Raw genomic sequence first — 20,803 nt, forward strand, 5'->3', positions numbered from 1 at the left:
AATATAAAATGACAACATTCTGTAAATGTGAAGGAATTTGAAATTGGAGGCTAAAAAGTAAGTCACTATCCTCAGATTGATACATGGTAGCACTGCAAGTGCAGCAAACAGACAGGGGTGCGGAATTCCTATAGCCCAAAACACGTTTTCATGTTTATTTTGTCCATGGGACAAGTATGCCCAATGCAGCACAGCCATTTGGCTGCCAGTTTACAGTATCACATTATGATCAGGGAACGGCACGGTCTACAGTTAAAGTAATATTTGTGTCCATATCTTAATGCTGTTCAAACCTGTATTCATGCAAAGCCTTTATTATTAGGCGAGAGATCAAGAAATGTTGTAAGCTCCAGTTGTTCTAGTTTAAAAATGTGTGCTCACATTTGTAAAGTTTAACAATATGAGGCTATGTATAATGCTCCCAGAATGCTCTCCGATAAGGTGCAAATATTTGCTGAAGCTTGAAAGCAAGATTGATGAGCATTTGTTTTCAAAATAAAATGTTCACAAAAAATTGCAACTAGGAAAACAAATGTTTTGCTAAACCACTGTGAAATTTGAGTTGCCATTTCTTTGATGTATCATTCAGTAAAATGTGTTGATGCACGCTAATATTTCCCAAAAATATTCATAATAGAATATCAATGTACCCAGATTTAAAAAGATTATGGGAAACATGAAAAATAAACAAGCATTGGCAAAGTCAATTGGTCGGACATTCAGCTTTTTGATTTTGTCAATGTGCATCTTGTTTTGACATGGGGTTTGTAAAACGTTGTTGTTGTGGGAGTTAACTGGCTCTCAGCATTATAACAAACATTGGGAAAGTAAACATGATTTTCAGTCTCAAAAAGCATACATTGCCAGAGTCGTTCCAGGCACTGAACAAAACTACTTTGCATGCTGATATGTTGCTTGCGAAAGAGCAGAATGCTGTCACTCAGTGAAGCCAGCCGATAAAGAGAAAGATAGAATTCTAATAAAAACAAAATGTTTTCGTTAACACCAGATCTAATTAGTGGTCCAATTCTTGAATAAAGTCACAAAAGTGCACCTATGGTACATGGCCTTGCATTAGTGCAGAATTACAGATTTCATGAATTTACAGAAGTAGGTCTTGAAATCATACTCCTAAAAATATTTGTGAACTGCAATTTAGCACAAACAAATATGCATGCGTTCACTTTCCCTCCATCCACTTTTTTCCCCAACCATGGAAGAACTTTTACTTTTGCCTGTGTCAGGAGCAGATGTCCAACCTTTCTATTATAGGACATTCTAGAATTATAGATGAACTGGTGAAAACCCCTACCAAGGTTTGCACAGACTCAAAGGGGCATTCCAACCCTGAAACTATTGATTACCGCTACCTCCAACCCCAGTATGTAGACCTGCAGAAAGGTGGCAAAATAAGGGAATTGCTAGTATTCAAACGCTACTATAATATGAGCTAGCTCTGGCATAATCAGAGAAGCTACTATCACAGCTCTTATATCAAGAGATTGCTACCATAATTTGTCACCACGTTACGTAAGCTTGATATTCTTGGATGACTACTTCTAGGTTTTGGCTCACAATCTGTGACTTGTTTAGCGTCATTTCTATTCTCAAATATCAGAGCCCATTTCTTGATACCGGAAAGCTATGATAAGTATCTCCCAGCAGGTCTCAGGGGCCATGTGCAGTCTATTCACTTTATCTGATATAATGTGAATTTCTTAAAGGAGCAGACAAGTGAGAGGGCCACGGGGATTGCTATTTCTGGCTCTATGAGGTACAAGAGAATGTCATCTGCACACAGTGAGAATTTCTAAGACTGTCCCATATTGTCTGGAAACCCCGCAATTTCTGCATTAAACCTGATCCAGCACACTAGGGGTTCTGGTTCTATACAGGGGCAAAGAGCAGAGGACACAGAAGGCATGCCTGACTAGCTCCCAACCCCAGTGGGCAAGAGTCTGACAGTGCTCCATTTCACCCAGCTCACAGTAGCCATTGATTTCCTGTTTATGAGTATTACCCACACACACAATTTTGTCTCAAACCCGAATGGTAATGGTTGAAGGAGATAGGCCCAATCTATAGAGTCAAACGCTTTTTCTACATCAAGAGGCAGTATGGCCTGGGGTTCTTATGTGTGCCTCATATCATTTAACTAATTGTGCATTCTTCTAAGGTTTAATCTAGTTGTCCTCCACGGCTTGAACCCAGTTTGGGCTTTCAGCACAAGGATGCCCATTACTCTGGACAGGCAGGTAACCAAACATTTTGCCAGTAACTTTACTTCTACATTTGTGAGTGATGGCAAGCTACAGAATTAACCTGGACAAATCCAAACTACTGAATTTATCACTGCGGCTAGATATGATAAATGAATTGAAAAAACATTTTGCATGTTGACTGGCACTTCAACACCCTAAATACCTAAGGGTTAAACTTACACCAGAAAGAAGTCAAGGACCTATTCAGAGTAACATGACATCAATTGGCCAATTCAGTTAAAGAAGACATGCATAAACAGCCCCGTCTTTATGTTTCAAGCATTGGAAGAAAAAAGGATATAAAAATTAACTTTTTGCTGAAGTTCTTGTACATATTACCATCTCTCCCTATTCTAACATAGGGACCATTTCAAAATCAGATACAGTCCCAACTCAATTTTATATGTAGGGGTTTTAGGTCAAGATTGACAACAAGATTATTACAGCAGGGCAAATCACAGAGGGGCTGGTACTAGTGGCGTAACAATAGCCCCGCAGCCGCCCGCGGTGCGGGGAGCCCCGAGCTCCCCCCTCTGAAGTTTTCACTGCCTCTTCCAGTCTCTTTACTACTCTCTTGCATACTCTCGGTTCAAGGCACTTTTCATTCAGTGACTTGTTCACCCTTTGCCGTCACCCCTGCTCCTCTCCCTCCCTCTCTCGTGGCTGTGGCTCAGCTTGTGGGCTCCTGGGGGCCCGCGCTAAAAATGAGCCGAGCTTTCAGGGAGGTGATGTTCCCTGGTGCTACATCTGCCACCCATGTACCATCTGGTTTGAATCCCGGCCTCGGCTGAACATCCCTTGGATTCCAGCAAATCTTCCTGTGCCAGAAAAAAACAGGCTGTATGGTCTGTCTCTGTTAAGAACTGTTATGTCATTGGGCAAGGTGTGCACTATGTGAAATTGTCCAAAAAATAAAATCTGGCTTCTGCCTTTTACCCACACGCCAATCTCATTCTGCCACAATGAAGCACAAGGCATTACCATTTGATGTCAGAAAGAGAAGCCCATCTAGCGGCTAAATTGGACAATGTGAAACTAAAATATCTGGGAGCAATTTAGCTTCCCTGCTTGACCCAATTCTGTGATCCTAGGTACATGCATTATTTCATCAAGCTTCTTTTCTTGAGCAGCATCACACAGAGAACCTTCAAATGGTGAATTTAGGAAATACCTTGTATAGAAAAAGATGTCGTGTTTGCGTTGCTGGCCTAGTGTTGCTCCATCTAAGATGAGAATCTAGGCAACATTTAAGGCATACATGGCAACTGACACGCCTCTTAGTTTACTAATAGGATTGTCATCATGCTGCAGGTAGGAAAGTGTCTGAGTTCATGTTGAGAAATTGTCACTTTCAGTAAATTATTTTCCAATAATCTGATGTAAAAACGTGAAACACGTTGGAATTGTTCAAGAAATACACGTGAATTCTGAAGATACCTTGCCACACTATAATCCATGAGATTCTTCAATTCCTGTTTCTAAATTCTTTACAATAGGCGACTTGTGATGCACCCAGCTGCAAGAAAGAACTGACTGTTCTACTGTAATAACTCATTACAGTTAAGTTCTGACATCCCAGTGCCTGCTGCCAGAGCCAGCAGTGAGGGAAAAGGCAGGTTAGGTCACTGAGCATAAATATAGCAGCTGTTTAATGAAGGAAAAATAAAGGGGCTTTTCTTTCTCTTGAGCTGTTTTTCGAACAGTGCATGAAGAAAGGAGATATTGATGGCAACATTTTTATTTTTTTGTACTCATTAGGTAGCTATAGAAAAGTTAGAATCGTTTCAACACAGTCCGAGCTACCCACTTTAAAAAAAAACTGGTTTGTATTACACTCATTCAAATATCTTTTTGCAACAAATATCTAACAGCTTTTTTGATGTGTTTAGTTTTGCACTAGAAATTTCTTTGTATTCTTCACATTTTCAAAGATGGTCTCTCTTGCTTATGAAGAGCTATTCACCAAGGATTTAAGTGGTTTGTGGGGAAGGTGATGGTAAGACCATATAATATACGGTAAAAGTTACCCACAGATGTATATGATAAAGATATTGTAAGTCACCTCAAGGTTTCATAACCTTATAAATTAACTCAGCCTTCGGTTTCATTCCTCTATATGGTAGCAGATCTCCTTAGTGACTTACAAAGCCCCTATAATGTATGGTAGGGAGTAATTTATCCAATAGGTAATGTAATGCTTGTTGCATGATTTACGTGACAAATAAATGTAGGGCTCTGCTCATGCACGGGCTCTTAGAGCCAGAGCCAACCCTCGTCTCGGCTCTGGCTCCGCTCTCCTTGTTAATTTTTTTGGTTTCCACTTTTTTTTTTACATCCATAAGATTTTCTCTCACTCTCCGGTTTAAAAGGCATACCGCCCTAAGAGTCTGTCTATCACTCGTTCTCTATTAACATTTGTCTCTGTCTTTCGCTCAAAAACCCTCTCTCTCTGTTAATCTCCTCCTCTCTTTGTCAACGTTCTCTCTCCCCATTCTCTTTCAGTCTTTTCTCGCTCTCTTTCTAGCTCTGACTGGACTACTCTCTTAGGAATTGTCACTTTTGCGGGCTGCCATTCCTCTGGCTTTGCATTATAGATGGAAAGGTACCAACTGGAATACATTTGTAGGTTAAGGAGAAAGTGGGAAAAACACAAAGAAAATAAGAAAAATACTCCAACGTGACCTGTATTCTTTCTCTATTGGCTCACTTGAGCTCTATGAGCTGCCCATTACTAAAATGATCGAATCATGCGCGTAATCATTATTTTTTGTCATTTTATTATATTTTTTAATTTATTCATATTTTCACAGTTTATCTGATTATTCAAAGGCTAAAAACATATTTATGAAACCACGAGAAGTTCATTGATAAAAATATTCAAAGATGCAATGGTTCCACATTGAAATACATGTAATGATTGTTCTAATGCATTGTTAAACAAGCATTGGCATAGCCAATAGGTCTCACCTTTGGGACTTTATAAGTGTCGACCGCCCAAAGGATGTAGGAGTTCCCTAAAATACAACTCCACCTAAATCCGCTGCCTTGTATTTTAACACTGCCAGAGGCACAATTATTAAAATTAAGCTTTTGGGACCAATGGACAGTTTTTAAATCTCACGTTTCACGTCACCCACACCGCACACACAGAAATATACCAGCTCCGCTGTAACACAGGCGTTGTAGCACACCAGGGACACACTCGGTGTCACCAGGTGGGCCCGATGATGAAGCATGCCACCAACTAGGTTGGTGGGTGAGCTCTTCATGAAGAAAGACACTTTCTTTCTTCTGGCAAACACCACACAGATCTCCACTACGTCGTGAATGACTAATTCGGATTGATACAATACAGTATGCAAATATATCACATAAATTACAACAAAAAAATGGTTCAGGTCCCCCTCTGATACCAGACCAAACTGTGATAAGGAGAAATCCGATGAGAGAACCATGGAAGCCCTTACCATTGGAGGAAAGTTAACAGAACTCCAAAAGGAAGAACTACACCTATGTCTATTACCTTTTGCTAACAATTTTTCTAACCTTCCTGGTAGGACACACCTGGCTATACATGCCATTCATATAGAAGTGGGAAACGTTACCAAACAACGGCCTTGTCGTATACCTGACTAGCTATACAGGGAGAAGTTGAACATATGTTCAAGCTAGGGGTATTTGAACCCTCTGTCAGCAATTGGTGTTCTACCATTGTCCTCGTTTCTATACCGGACATGAAAAATGTATTTTGCACTGCTTTTCAAGCTGTAAACAAGGTATCCTAGTTCGATAATTCAGGGGTGGGGAATTCCTATCTCCCGACGCCCAAGACATCTAGATTTCTTAGGAGGGAAAGAGGTTTTAATTTGTATTTTGTCCAAATGACAAGTAGACAGTTGTATGGTAAGCCGATACACAGCTGTTCAATCCAGTAGGTCACAGCCAGTTAATAAGTTGCTCTGAGCAGTTTATTGGCAGTGAAAGGGTGAATGCAAAAGCTGGGGCCTGCACTTTAATTTCCCCAGAACATAACAAAATGATAAAGCAGAGCTCAAAGTTGGAGCCAGCTCAAAGCTTGTGTGGCTTCCAGGCCCTCCCCATGTCCTTTCATTTTCTTCAAGCATGAGACAAACATCAAGATTCTGCAGCTCCAGTACACTCACAGCAATGGCATGTAAGAGGCTGCCTTATCTGCCTCTTGGCCCCTTGCTCTGACTTGAACTGTATGACCCCTGCCTTGTATTCTCTGCTCCACTCCTGGGCCTCATAGGGCTCCAATATCCCTGCTCATCTTCAACTCACTTTGTTTTCCCTTCTCATGCACCCCCTCCTTTGCACTTTGCCTTTCCTGTACACCCTATGTTACACTCAGTGCCTGAACCTGCTAACCCCACCCCACCACCCACCGCTGCCCTCTCTGACATCCCTGACCCGCTCCCCTTGGCCTCTCATATCTTATAATTAATACAATTAATACACAAATGACCTAGACCTTGTAGGCACTTATAACTTCATCCTTTTTAGGTATACCATATGTTGCATGAATATTACAAACTTACTCCCCTTCCATTAATTATTGGGGTAGTCGGTATATCCTGAAAGTGTGCCTCCTTTAACATTCGTCCATTCCCTAAAAGTAAAATCAAGTTGCGAGACAACAAAAACACACACACCTCAGTGTCAAAAGTGTAACACAAGAAGAACGAAAAAAGTGTGTGGGAGCGAGATGGCACCTCACGGGCGCACCACCAACGGGAACCTGGCAGGTACTCACCAGGATTGCCCTGTTCTCATCATTGGCACCATCAAGCTCGGAAAAGAAAAATGTGTCCAAGAAACACAGCTGGTACGAGTGCAGATGGCCGAGCGAGGGTAATTAAAGGTTGAGTTATATGCTTTTGGGATGAGGCAGCACACGCTCTATATGCAGGTTGTTACAAAAGGGTTTTTTGTTTGTTTTTCATTTGCGAAGACTAGTTTGTCCTTATGCAGTGGCTTTAATATGTATGACGCCCTGAAGAAATTGCCAAAAAATTCGATGGCAATGAAACATGTCGGCAAGTAAAGTGGTGTTGGTTCGATAGTTAGTAACCACACTTACTTTTTTAGATTCCACACCCAACACAAGAGACAGAATAAAATTGCATATCTGTGTTGTCGTGTGGTTTATATGTTGTTTGACACTTTATTGGTTGTCTTGTGGTCTTCTTACACTGCATACTTTCACAAAATACTTTCCTTTTGTGTTTCTTGGACACATTTTTCTTTTTCGAGCTTGATGGTGCCAATGATGAGAACAGGGCAATCCTGGTGAGTACCTGCCAAGTTCCCGTTGGTGGTGCGCCCGTGAGGTGCCATCTCGCTCCCACACACTTTTTTCGTTCTTCTTGTGTTACAGTTTTGACACTGAGGTGTGTGTGTTTTTGTTGTCTCGCAACTTGATTTTACTTTTAGGGAATGGGTGAATGTTAAAGGAGGCACACTTTCAGGATATACCGACTACCCCAATATTTAATGGAAGGGAAGTAAGTTTGTAATATTCATGCAACATATGGTATACCTAAAAAGGATGAAGTTATAAGTGCCTACAAGGTCTAGGTCATTTGTGTATTAATTGTATTTTGAGTGGAGGGCGACCTATGACTAGCTTTACCCTCTAAGCTCCTTATACTCTCATATCTTACGTCATCGAGGGCTTACATTAAAGCTCATTAGTTTCCCCATGGGCTTTCATGCAGGCCTAAGGCCACCCCCAATTCTGTCCTTGCACTAGGCCTCTCATCTCACTTTGTGCCTGCACCAGGGGCATTGTGAACACACCGCTGTAGGAACTACAGAAGCTGTGGAGTTTTTGATGGGCCTCTCCAGTTTGCAGGTCCGCAGGCAAAGGCCCATAATGGACTTGAAAGGGTGGGTGGGTGGGTTAGTGAAAGGGTGGATGAATAGATGCATGGATTAATGAGTGAAAGGGTGGATGGATAGATGCATGTATGAATAAGTGATAGGGTGGATGTACAGATGCATGGATGAATATGTGCAAGAGTGAATGATAGATGCATAAATTAATGAGTGAAAGGGTGAATGGATAGATGCATGTATGAATAAGTGAAAGGGTGAATGTATAAATGCATGGATGAATACGTGCAAGAGTGGATGATAGATGCATAAATTAATGAGTGAACGGGTGAATGGATGGATAAATGAATGAGTGGAGTGTAAGGGTGGATGTTTAGATCCATAAATGAATGAATGAGTGAAAGGGTGGATGGAAAGGTGCATGGATGAATGAGTGGATGGATAGGTGCATGTATGAATAAGTGAAAGGGTGGATGTATATATGCATGGATGAATACGTGCAAGAGTGGATGATAGATGCATACATTAATGAGTGAAAGGGTGAATCGATGGATGAATGGTTGAAAGGCTGGATGGATAGATGGATGGATAAATGAGTGGAGTGAAAGTGTGAATGTATAGATGCATGGATGAATGAGTGGATGGATGTAAGGATGGATGTGTGAAAGAATGGTGGGATAAGTGCAAGGGTGAATGAAGGGATGGATGAGTGGATGGATAGGTTGAAAGTGGATTGATGAGTGAAAGGATGGACGGCGTATTGAAAGGGTGGATTAATGGGTGAGAGTAGATGAATAGATGGCTGACTGGGTGGGGGATGGATGGATGGGTGGGTGGGTGGTTGGGTGGCTGAGTGGAAGGGTTGATGGATGGATGGGTGGGTGGACAGTTGAGTGTAAAGGTGGATGGAGGGATTAGTGAAAGGGTAGATGGATATATGAGCGAAACGGAAGATGGATGGGTGAAAGGGTGGATGGATGAGCGAAAGCATAAATGGAGGAAGTGAAAGGGTAGGTGGATAGATGAGTGAAAGGGTAGGTGGATAGATGAGTGAAAAGGAGGATGGATGGGGTGGATGGATTGATGAGTGAAAGGATGGATGGATGAGTGAAAGGGTGGATGAATAGGAGTGAAAAGGAGGATGTGTGGGGTGAAAGGGTGGATGGATGAGCAAAAGGATGGAAGAGTGAAAGGAAGGCGGGATGGATCAGTTGGATCGATAGGTTTGGAGATGGCAGGATAGGCTTTCGCAGCTACAGTAGAGGTGGAGCTCTTGATGGGCCTCTTCTGTCTGCAGCTTGGCAGACCAAGACTTGTAATTAATTTGAAAGGATGAATGGATGTGTGGGTGAAAGGATGAGTGAGTAGAAGTGTGGCTGGATGGATGGATGAGTGACCACGATGGTTGAGGGATGGTGGATGGACAAAGGATGTTAAAATGAACGAAAGGGTGAATAAGTGGATGGGTTACAGGGTGTAAGGATTAGAGAGCGAAAGGATGGATGAGTGTAAAGGATAAATGGATGGATGAGTGGAAGGATGGATTGATGGATGGGTCGAAGGGTGGGTGGAAGGATGAATGAAAGGGAGGGTGTATGGATGAGCGAAAGGATGGATGGATGGTTGAAATGGATAGGTTTGGAGATGGATGGGTAGGTTTAGATATGGATAAGAGGATGGACTGACGGATGAACAGATGGACGAACAGATTGGTGAAAGGCTAATGGATAAAAGAATGAATGGGTGCCAATGTAAACGTGAAATGCTAGATATCAGTGGGTGAAAGGATGAATGGATAGATGCTTAGATGGAAGAGACAAGAGCGCTATTCTGGAGAGGATTCCAATGACTTGTTTTCACTTGCTTGGTGTCATAAGAACTTTGGATCAATGGGGGCGGGGGGTATTACATTTTCTGGTTACTCACTTGGCCTACACTATGCTCCTTTCTCTACCTTGGGATTATCAGGTAGGCGTGGTGCTGTTTGCCAGCGCGTTCTTACTAGACAGCTAGTATTTGGTCTCATAAAGGCCACATTGCCATAGAAATTCCTGGCACAGAACAAAACTACTTTGTAAAAGAGCAGAATGCTGTCACACACAATGAAGCCAGCTCACAGATAGGAAGAGATAGCATTTTAATAAAAACAAAAGGTCTTGGTTAACTCAAATTTAATTAGGGGCTCAAATGTTAAAGTCACGAAAGTGCACCCATGAGATATGTCCTTGTATTAATGCAGATTTTTATTTTTTCATGAATTTCCTTAAGTAAGCCAGGAAACCGTAGTCCTAGAAAATATGTGTGAATTGCATCTTCGCATAAGCAAATATGAATATGCCCCAGTGGAAATCTGTTGAGTGCTTACAATTTCACTTTTTCTCCAACCACATTTTTCCCAGCCCTGGAAGAAACTTTACTCCTGCGGTTGTCAGGGGTAAGTTTCCGACCTTTCTGAGTATGGGAAAAGATTAGAGAAGAGCTGGTGAAAACCTCCAAAATTCAAATCCTTCTACAGTATTAGCCTGACATAACCAGAGAGGATATTATCAGAGCTCTTCTATAAAGAGAATGACGGCTCACTACATGGTACCAAAGGGACAAGTGGATTTTGTTACAGGACAAGTAGATTTGTGAAGCTACTTGTCCCATGGACAAGTACATATTTCATTAAATTCCACACCCCTGATAATTATCCCTTACCGAGAATGGAGTTGTCAATTTATCAACTAGGTGAATCCCAGTATATAACCACCATAGCCCTCACAAAAGACTACTGGCAAATTCCCTTGTATCAGGAGGATAAGGAAAAAACTGCCTTTTCAACATCCTATGGGCTTTCCAGTTTACCATTCTTTGGGCTACATGGAGCTCCAACAACCATTCAACAAGAAGTGAATAGAATCCTGGGATCACATAGGGGGTTAGACCTCTGTTTACGTAGATGAGATAGTCATTTGTAGAATTAACTTGTAAGGAGATCTGCTCCATTTACAAGGTGCACTGGCTAAATTACTAAAAGAGGGCCTTCACAATAATGCAAAAAATCCAAACTAGCCCACAAAATGGGTAGGTACCTGGGATACTTACTTGGTGGCAGACTTATTGAAAGTGGGGCAATCAGCGATGTTCCATTCCCAAATGACAAACGGGATAGGAGAGCATTTCTTCGGACCCATTGGATATTAATTACTATTTTTAAAAAACTATTCTAAGATCTCTGCCTCTCTTACTGACATGGTAAAGAAAACAACCAAAAATAAGACATTTGAAGTGCCCTCTTTGACAACCCTCAAAATCTTCGTACATTTAAAAAATGAATTGCCTCACAACCCATTTTGCAATCTCCAGAGTTTAACAATCTCGAGCTAGTCCAAACTGATGCATCCGATATTGGGATTAGAGTGGGTCTTTCATCGATGAATGATATGGGGGAAGAGAAGCACATCCTATTTTTAAGTAGCAAACTGCTCCCACGGAAGAGGAATTATCCTGCTGTCTAGAAGGAGTGCCTTGCTATTAAATGGACAGGGGAGTAGAACTGTTATCTATAAATAAACTCCTTTATCTTGTATACAGATCATGCACCTCTGACCTGGCTAAGTAGTAAAAAAGATAATAATGCTAGGGTGTTGTGATGATTCCTGCCAATGCTTACTCATTATTCCGAAGTCCATCAGAAACAGGGCATCGAACAGGGTTATGATGATTTCTTGTCCGGATTTGCAAATTTTCCCGACTGGAACTATCAAAGTGAGGGGGATGTGTAATAAAAGGGTAGAAAATTAAAGGGACTTACCCGAGTCTCCAGGTGTAGACCTCCTGCAAATAAGACCTTAAAGAGAAACAAAAGAAGCAGAGAGTGAGAAAAGAAACCAGGAAACAGTGGAAAGGTAAAACCAGAAAAGGGATTCTTATTTCCTCACAAAGGAGGAGACAAAAGTGCCAAAATAGAGGAAGGAAACAAGGAAGGGGCATGGTCGGGAGAGGACGCAAACGGGAAGGAGGACTCCCAGAGAGGCAGCTGGACAACGACAGAGGCATACATCGGAGCATGAGCAGAGTTAGCAGAGCCACCACAAGACTCAGGGGAGACTTCCATCAAAACAAGAGTTATGCAGCTGTGTCCCTGTGATAATTGTTCGGAGCAAACACTCCATGTGGTCTTATTCTGTAAATTTTATAATGTCCAAAGGAAAAAAATGATTTTACCTCTTTAAAAAAAATTGGTTTCAGACAATGTCGTCCCGCCTATTTCGCATTACTGTTATCAGAAAATGTATATATAACCTGGATTTCATTAATGTTTTTAAAAAGTGTAGCAAAATGTAGGAAATCAATTTTAATGTGACAGTTTAAATGTCCAACAAGTTAATCATTAAAAGGGGGTGCAAATAATTGCATACTGTCTGTCGCCAGTAGATAGTTATAGTTAGGACTTGGTTTCTATTCGAAAAGCGTTTTTTTTGTCAATATCTGTGGCGCCGTTTGTCGAATCTATGTGAAATTTTCGAAACTAATGGCCCACTCACTTCATCTGTTGTGTCCGTGAACCTTCCCGATCTTGTGCCTGAGATCTGATTGGCTGCCAACACTTAAAACAAGGAAGTGTTATCAGCCATCTTGCAACTCTGATTAACTGAGTCACAAGGAAAAAGGTAACAAAATGTGAAAAATTAAGGAAAGGGGGCGGGGGAGAAACACCCTGCCCCCTAGGCCTGCTCAGGGGGTTCTCGGGCCAAAAAACAAAAAAAGCATATTTTTAAAAATAAATTGTCAGGAGCCCCATAGAGTCAGCGAATCACGCCAAAATATATTTATTAAACGAAGCGCGGGCGTCCGTGCTTCGTTTTCTTTAAGCACCTGGGTGAGCAAGGTCCCGAATGGAATGATCTAAATATATGCGAGGCCCGCACGTACCCCGCAGCCTCGGGGACCGCCATCTACCCAGGGCTAAGTCCATTAAATGTGGGGGGCCGTGCGGGCCCTCCTGCAGCCCCGGGGACCGCCAACTCCCTCGGGCCTTATATTGTTTTTAAAAGGCACGGGGCTCCTACCCCCCCCCCCACGCAGCCCTGGGGACCGCCACCTCTCAGGTCTATATTCATTAAAAGCGGGACCACGCGCCTCCCGCAGTCCAGAGGACCACCACCTCCCTGGAGCTAGCTTACAAACTAAAGTGTGGGGGGGCTCGAGCCCTCTCCACACTGCCCCAAGGACCACCACCTCCCTGGGGCACAAATGAATTAAATGCGGGGATCTGTTGCGACCCCGGGGACCACCACCTACCTGAGTGATGCAATATATGAGGTCATAAGCAGTGCACTGCGGGGGCACGAGTTATAGTTACCTCAGCTAACTATACTGGCTGAATTTCTCTGGTTTTGTACGAGCGAAATGTCAGACTAACAATAACCTCACTCAAACCTTTGCTTTTTTCCGTGACTATCTAAGGTTTTTTTAAATACTAATTTCTAACTATAACATCCCTGAAACCTGTGGATTTTTTTCAGTGAATATATAAATAAGTACATATACACATACATTTGCATGTTGTTTTACCCGTTTCATTTGACATCTGGGAAAGTCTTTATGTTAGAAAGTGCTGTATTGATAAAACCCCACGCTTTATTTTGAAACTAACTTTTGATTTGCCTAATTTTTTTTTTAGTTCTGAGCCTCCTATCCAGGTGCTTTTTGTTTTGCTGAGTGTCCCTTCTCTGGAGGGCTGAATTTCTTTTATTTGGGAGTGTAAAGCAAGACAGGGGGAGGAGAACTCTGCTGGGGGTTCTGTCAGTGGAAGTTTCGGTCTGGAACAGTAGAATGGTGGTTGTGCACAAATAAACTCCTACACTTACCTGTGTTGGCAGTGTTGCCATTTCAGTCCTTAATATTCTATCAAAACAGAAAGGCAATCCTACTCAATAAGAACCAGGGTCTTGAATAATATTGTCAACAACAGTGGTTCTTATTGTAATTATATATGAATTCATAGTAAAGCAAAGGCACGATCGCAAAAAATAAACAGTGATAGGATGTAGCTACAGAGAGACGTACAAGGAGTCTCATATATCCAATTGTTTTTGAAATACTTAATATATATTTTCCAGACATGCACAAAGTGTCCCAACTGAAATGGAACCAAACTTAAACAAAAAGTAATAGTGATCTCAGTATACAACTAAGACAAACAAGCATTTGCAATGCAATAGGTCTCGCATTAGGAAAGTTTGAGCTATTGGTATTGTAAATGACACATTTTTTATTTAAATGTGTTAGTTTTGAAAATAGCGAAATAATAGCTTTGTCATTTACAATGCCAATAGTTTTAACTTTCGCAAATGTGACACCTGTAGCATTTGTAACACAATATGTGTTGTATTTGCATGACTTAGATGTATTGCTATTATAAATAACAATGGCTTGTAATTTTTTTAATAATTAATACTTAAAAAAAGTTATTGTAATTTATAATGGCAATAGCTTAAACTCTTGTAAATAACTTTTGTGAAGATTATGTTCATTGTATTTTATTATGAAGAAAATCCAGGAACAGAAGTGAAATATTAAGATCTTTTTGTGACATTTGTAATAAAGCTTGAAACATTACGAGAACATATTTGAACCAGTTGTTGTTGAATGATTGCACAGATTGATGCCGAGTGATGTTGTGGTGACGCCGAGTGATGTTGTGGTGGCGACGAGTGATGCTGTAGCGTTCAGTGATGCTGTGGTAGCGCATAGTGATGTTGTGGTGCCCCTGAGTGATGTTGTGGTGCCCCTGAGTGATGCTGTGGTGGTGCTGAGTGATGCTGTGGTGGTGCGATAGATAGATGGATAGAGGGAGGGCGATAGATAGATAGAGGGAGGGCGATAGAGTGAGGGCGATACATAGATAGATAGAGTGAGGGCGATACATAGATAGAGTGAGGCCGGTAGATAGAGTGAGGCCGATAGATAGATAGAGTGAGGCCGATAGATAGATAGAGTGAGGCCGATAGATAGATAGAGTGAGGCCGATAGATAGATAGAGTGAGGCCGATAGATAGATAGAGTGAGGCCGATAGATAGATAGAGTGAGGCCGATAGATAGATAGAGTGAGGCCGATAGATAGATAGAGTGAGGCCGATAGATAGATAGAGTGAGGCCGATAGATAGAGTGAGGCTGATAGATAGAGTGAGGCCGATAGATAGAGTGAGGCCGATAGATAGAGTGAGGCTGATAGATAGAGTGAGGCTGATAGATAGAGTGGTATTGTGTGGAGTGTGTTTTGCATTCAGTAGAGTGTAATTATGTTGCATATAACTATGTGGCACTGAGTGGTATTTGGAGTGTATGTTGCATCGAGTGCTGTGTAATTATGTGGCACTGAGTGGGATTTGGAGTGTATGTTGCATTGAGTGCAGTGTAATTATGTGGTGTGTAATTATGAGGCACTGTGTGGTATTTGGAGTGTATGTTGCATTGAGTGCAGTGCAATTATGTGGCGTGTAATTATGTGGCACTGAGTGGTATTTGGATTGTATGTTGCAATGAGTGGTGTGTAATTATGTGGCGTGTTATTATGAGGTAAATGAGTGGGATTTGGAGTGTATGTTGAATTGAGTGCAGTGTAATTATGTGGTGTGTAATTATGTGGCGTGTAATTATGTGGCGTGTAATTATGTGGCGTGTAATTATGTGGCGTGTAATTATGTGGCGTGTAATTATGTGGCGTGTAATTATGTGGCACTGAGTGGTATTTGGAGTGTATGTTGCATTGAGTGCTGTGTAATGATGTGGCACTGAGTTGTATTTGGAGTATATGTTGCATTGAGTGCAGTGTAATTATGTGGCGTGTAATTATGTGGCACTAAATGGTATTTGGAGTGTATGTTGCATTGAGTGCTGTGTAATTATGTGGCGTGTAATTATGTGGTAAATGAGTGGGATTTGGAGTGTATGTTGCATTAAGTGCTGTGTAATTATGTGGCGTGTAATTATGGAGTCTATGTGGCATTGAGTGATGTGTAATTATATGGCGTGTAATTATGTGGCACTGAGTGGTATTTGGTGTATGTTGCATTGAGTGCTGTGTAATTATGTGGCGTGTAATTATGTGGCACTGAGTGGAAATTGGAGGGTATGTTGCATTGAGTGCATGATGGGGCCCGCAGTACAGAGGCTTCTAGGTGGGGGAATAAGGGTTTAAACCAGAAAGCAATCCTAAATGGGGCTTGTAGCGCTGCAAAAGAGGTGCATAAGTAAAACAAATGCACCCAACAATGCCGGAAAACAAGACTCAGCACCGTTAACAGGCGTCATCCTGTAGCCAGGCAACAAGCAGCAAGCCACGCACACCACTCACAAAGAGCATCCACTTCTAGATTGACACAGACAGAGTACCACGAGGAGCGCAGGCGTCCCCTGCAGCTTTTATGAATCCCATTCTCTGAGCACCACAACTGGCACTCACCGAAGGAGGGGGGCATGGATGCTGTTCAGTGGGGCACAGAGGCGCAACTAGAGCCAAATTTCGGGGGGGGGGGGAGGGGCTACTACAAAAAAGGCAGAGTGGAAATGCAGTGGCCCTAAGAAAGGGCAGCATGGGTGCGCTTTAATAAATACATTGTCAATTTAAATAAGGCGAACTGCAGCATTGCGTGTGCCAGAGAAGGACTGCGCATGACACCTCAAAGCAATCACGGCAACCGCGCCATTAAACTGAAAGTGCGGCATGGGTGCCCTTTAAAAACAAGCCAGGGACTGGTGCGCGCGCTTGTGCCCGCCGCTGCATGTGAGGGATCAATTATAGTTAAATAGTAAAAGAATGCAATGTCAGGGGAGCCTCAACTCGAAGAACTGACAGCGGGAAGGTAAGCAGAATAAAACACTCGTGAAATAAAGTGCAATTCCTCAGGTTAGGTTGGAGGCACCAAAAATTGTTCATGTGAATACGGCGAACAGTGGCATTGCGCAGGTCAAAGAGGGGCTGCACATGACACCGCTATGCAATCACAACACCCAATCCATTAAACTGAAAATGTGGCATTGGTGCGATTAAAAAAAGAAAACATTGTTAATGTAAATACGGCACCCACGTCCTTAAAAGCGCGGCATGGGTGCCCTTTTAAAAAAATTAATTGTCAATGTAAATATGGCGAACCGCAGCATTGCCTATGCCAGATAAGGGCTGCGCATGACATCTCAAAGCAATCACGGCACCCGCGCCGTTAAACCGAAAGTGCGGCATGGGTGCCCTTTAAAAAATACATTATCAATGTAAATACAGCGAACCACATCATTGCGCCTGCCAGAGTAGTGCTGCGCATGACACCTCAAATAATTCACGGCACCCGCGCCAGTAAACTGAAAGTGAGGCATGGGTGCCCTTTAAAAACAAGCATTGGCCGGGCCGAAAGTAAATTCTTTTTTTTTTTTTTAAATCCGCGTGTTACTCCCCAAAAATCATGTGACGGTCGAAATGTGACAGCAAGCAAAGTTTCGGGTGGTGCAATACGCAGGACTAAAGGACCGAATATCTGCGCTTCCAAACTGCTGCCGCATTCTGCTGGTCCTTTCTACTCGCCACAGAAGTCTGTTTTCTTTCCAGTCCGGCCCACATTTCATAGCAGGAGACAACCATCGCAATGACTGTCCCTTGGCATCATGTCATGGCAAAACAGAAAGCGATCTGGTGTTTGTAGCAGTGTGTATTACGGAATGGGATGTTTAAAGCAGACTCTCTGTGTGAGCTACTTCCTTTGTGATAGGAGACTGTTACTCAGCTGAGAGACACCAGACAGAGAGGAGTAGCAGCTGGTCTGTGTGGACACATCTGGCCAGGGGACACAGCTGTTACTGAAGCCAGCTTCTAGCAACAGTCTATAAAAGAAAATAAAAAAAAAATTTAAAAAAAAAAAAAAATCGCTCGGCGCCAAAAGTGGAAGGGGGAGCGGCTTCCTTTCAAGTCTGATGGGGGGGGGGGCGGCTTGCTTTGAAGTCTGATGGGGGGGCAGGGGAGCGCAGACAAATGGTGTATGGAGTGCGATGTGCCTGGTGATGGGCACGCGCCTGGCTCACATGAACTGTGTCTAATCCGCAGCTTGGGGAGACTTTTCGGACGCCTTACTAGAATCTCGACAAACAAGCATTGCTAAAGCAATGCTGTAGCTCGAGACCTAAAAAGGAAGAAAAAGGTTTTCAAAGTTAGAAACGACCAAAACACTTATACACATCCCATGTATATCAATCAATACCTTTATCAATCGAAGGGACGAGTTATACGGTTCATTTGACACGGTCGATGATGTTTCGAGCCTCTATAGGATATGGGGTCTCATTAGGGTCATAGAATGAAAGGGACACCTGGAAAACCAAAATAAATGGAGAGACTCCTTAATGAAAGGAGATAGAGAAAAGCCAGTGGTGCAAGTAAAGGCAAGGTGGTGTGCCTACCTGATGAAATTAAGCCAGTGGTGCAAGTAAAGGCAAGGTGGTGTGCCTACCTGATGAAATTGAAAGAAACAGAAGGTAGTGCAGCCCAGCTCATATGTTTACAAGAGTAAAGGTACTTACACTGGGAACTAGTTGGGAACTGTGTGTATTGGGTAACAGACAAAAGAAACAGTAATTGAGTTAATCTCATCAAGGATTAATATTGCAGCATAACAATTAGCCCGCGTCCAACCTAATAGACCTACCCCCCGGATGGAGGGAATCATGTGGTACATATGATCCATGTGCTCAACTGATTAATGAAAAGCCCGGTCTAAAACAGGATAATGAAACACTCCTCAATGGGAAGAATACTGAGGCGGACTGCAGGGTTCAGCCTTGCCACATGCCACAGAAGCTGACCGTGAGAGACTCAGTGTTGCGCTTAACCAAATAGGAGCAAGGCATCAAAACGAAGCTTGGGAAGCACACGTTCCCATCTACGGTGGCTAGAAGGGGGCGAGTTTTGGCCCGTTCTTAAGGGATTGATACCCTAAACCAGGAAAATGGCACAGGGTGTACGCTGCATATAAAACATGCCACAATGAGTACCACCATTGGCCCGAGAACCAGGGGGTTCTCGGGCCAAAAAACAAAAAAAGCATATTTTTAAAAATAAATTGTCAGGAGCCCCATAGAGTCAGCGAATCACGCCAAAATATATTTATTAAACGAAGCGCGGGCGTCCGTGCTTCGTTTTCTTTAAGCACCTGGGTGAGCAAGGTCCCGAATGGAATGATCTAAATATATGCGAGGCCCGCACGTACCCCGCAGCCTCGGGGACCGCCATCTACCCAGGGCTAAGTCCATTAAATGTGGGGGGCCGTGCGGGCCCTCCTGCAGCCCCGGGGACCGCCAACTCCCTCGGGCCTTATATTGTTTTTAAAAGGCACGGGGCTCCTACCCCCCCCCCCCCACGCAGCCCTGGGGACCGCCACCTCTCAGGTCTATATTCATTAAAAGCGGGACCACGCGCCTCCCGCAGTCCAGAGGACCACCACCTCCCTGGAGCTAGCTTACAAACTAAAGTGTGGGGGGGCTCGAGCCCTCTCCACACTGCCCCCAAGGACCACCACCTCCCTGGGGCACAAATGAATTAAATGCGGGGATCTGTTGCGACCCCGGGGACCACCACCTACCTGAGTGATGCAATATATGAGGTCATAAGCAGTGCACTGCGGGGGAACGAGTTATAGTTACCTCAGCTAACTATACTGGCTGAATTTCTCTGGTTTTGTACGAGCGAAATGTCAGACTAACAATAACCTCACTCAAACCTTTGCTTTTTTCCGTGACTATCTAAGGTTTTTTTAAATACTAATTTCTAACTATAACATCCCTGAAACCTGTGGATTTTTTTCAGTGAATATATAAATAAGTACATATACACATACATTTGCATGTTGTTTTACCCGTTTCATTTGACATCTGGGAAAGTCTTTATGTTAGAAAGTGCTGCATTAATAAAACCCCACGCTTTATTTTGAAACTAACTTTTGATTTGCCTAATTTTGTTTTTAGTTCTGAGCCTCCTATCCAGGTGCTTTTTTGTTTTGCTGAGTGTCCCTTCTCTGGAGGGCTGAATTTCTTTTATTTGGGAGTGTAAAGCAAGACAGGGGGAGGAGAACTCTGCTGGGGGTTCTGTCAGTGGAAGTTTCGGTCTGGAACAGTAGAATGGTGGTTGTGCACAAATAAACTCCTACACTTACCTGTGTTGGCAGTGTTGCCATTTCAGTCCTTAATATTCTATCAAAACAGAAAGGCAATCCTACTCAATAAGAACCAGGGTCTTGAATAATATTGTCAACAACAGTGGTTCTTATTGTAATTATATATGAATTCATAGTAAAGCAAAGGCACGATCGCAAAAAATAAACAGTGATAGGATGTAGCTACAGAGAGACGTACAAGGAGTCTCATATATCCAATTGTTTTTGAAATACTTAATATATATTTTCCAGACATGCACAAAGTGTCCCAACTGAAATGGAACCAAACTTAAACAAAAAGTAATAGTGATCTCAGTATACAACTAAGACAAACAAGCATTTGCAATGCAATAGGTCTCGCATTAGGAAAGTTTGAGCTATTGGTATTGTAAATGACACATTTTTTATTTAAATGTGTTAGTTTTGAAAATAGCGAAATTAATAGCTTTGTCATTTACAATGCCAATAGTTTTAACTTTCGCAAATGTGACACCTGTAGCAT

General features: G+C 42.5%; 1 protein-coding gene across 1 annotated transcript in view; it reads right to left on the bottom strand.

The window, feature by feature from the left end:
* The window catches only part of NKAPD1 (NKAP domain containing 1), a 184,992-nt gene that overhangs the window by 142,376 nt on the left and 21,813 nt on the right, over positions 1–20,803 (bottom strand). Inside the window, exon 2 of the mRNA XM_078682301.1 lies at positions 11,914–11,949. The gene's annotated coding sequence lies outside the window, so the exon portion shown is untranslated. The remainder of the gene's footprint in view (positions 1–11,913; positions 11,950–20,803) is intronic.

Source organism: Lissotriton helveticus, chromosome 3_1 (assembly GCF_964261635.1).
Source record: "Lissotriton helveticus chromosome 3_1, aLisHel1.1, whole genome shotgun sequence".
Lineage (NCBI taxonomy): Eukaryota > Metazoa > Chordata > Amphibia > Caudata > Salamandridae > Lissotriton > Lissotriton helveticus.